Here is a 1,601-nt window from a genome sequence, read left to right as displayed (position 1 = left end):
ACCCCAATTTCAGCCTCAAATGGGTTGATTAGTAAGGAAGAAGCAAAGTCTCAGCAGATGGTTGTCAGAAATCTGCTTACCTCCATAATGCAAGGAAAAGTTAGTGCAAGCATTCATTTCACAGTTGGATCTGGAATAAAACATCACTGCATTAAGATGCCAGAAGGAATCAGCATGGAGAACATTTTATAAATATAATTCATGGTTATGAGGTTTAGATTTTAGAAATATTAAATACATAAAGTATGTGTGCAAAAGACTTAACCAAAGCCTATAAATAACAGGCACTAAACAACAGTCATAAGCTTCAAATCTTCCATAAACTTGCCAAATAACTCCTAACACCTCTGCAACAATATGATCAGATGCAGCCAATGCAGGGAGATTAATTGAAGAAATATTAAGCCAGATGCCTAAAGACTTACAGCTTATTTGAGTTGCAAGTCTTCTCCACAAACATACTGTACCATTTATTAGCTGACTTCAACAATACCTAAGGTAGTTGAACTGAATAATTGAGGGAGTCAGACCATAGACAAATTGTATTTTTTCCAACATTATATTAGAACATTATAAACAGCCACCATTATGCATTTGTGTCATATTAAAACAGAAATGTTTAGTATTATCATGTTATAGATGTAGAGCTAGAATAGGTCTTTGTTATTGTTGTTCAGTCATATCTGGCTCTTTTTGACCCCATTTGGGGTTTTCTTGACAAAGACACTGGAGTGCTTTGTCATCTCCTTCTCCAGTTCATTTTAGAAATGATGAAATGGAGGCAAAGGGTGTTAAGTGACTTAACTCAGTTCTTTCTCACTCTATCCAATGTACTCGATCTAATATATCACCTACCTGCCCTGGCTGTTGAACTCCCTAATTTTATCAGTTAATAAGCTGAAGCCCAGAGAGATCCACTTGCCCAAAGTTGTTACTGTTTTTCTGCCATGTCCTATTTTTTATGACCCCATGGACTATATGGTACACCAGAATCTTCTATATTTCCCTATCTTCTGAAATCTGCCCAAGCTCATGGTCATTGCTTCCATGATTCTACCTATTAATCTCATCCTCTGCCATTCCCTTCTCCTTTGGACTTCAATTTTTCCCAATATCAGGATCATTTCCAATGAGCACTGTCTAATGCAGTCAAAGTATTTTAATTTTGGCTTTAGTATTTGACTTTCCAGTGAATAGTCTGAATTAATTTCTTTAAGTATTGACTAATTTGATCTCATTATATTCCAAGGGACTCTCAAAAGTCTTCTCTAGCACCATAATTGAAATGTGTTGATTCTCTAGTATTGAGCTTTCTTTATACTCCAATTCTCATAGCCATACAGTGCTACTAGAAAAACAATAACTTTGATTATATAGTTCTTTGTTACCAAGGTGATTGATGTCTCTGCATTTTAGTATGCCCTCCAGATTTTCCATAACCTTCTTTTTAAGAAGAAAGTGTCCTTTAGTTTCATGACTTTAATTTCCTCTACAGTGATCTTTGGGCCCAAGAATGTGAAATCTGGTGATTTCATTTCTTGTTCTTTTATTTGCCAGAAAGTAATGAAACCTGTAGTTAAGATTTTACGGCCTGTTTAAAA

The sequence above is a fragment of the Sarcophilus harrisii genome, chromosome 3 (genome assembly GCF_902635505.1).
Source record: "Sarcophilus harrisii chromosome 3, mSarHar1.11, whole genome shotgun sequence".
NCBI classification, from domain to species: Eukaryota; Metazoa; Chordata; class Mammalia; order Dasyuromorphia; family Dasyuridae; genus Sarcophilus; species Sarcophilus harrisii.
Note: the sequence above shows the minus strand (reverse complement) of the source record.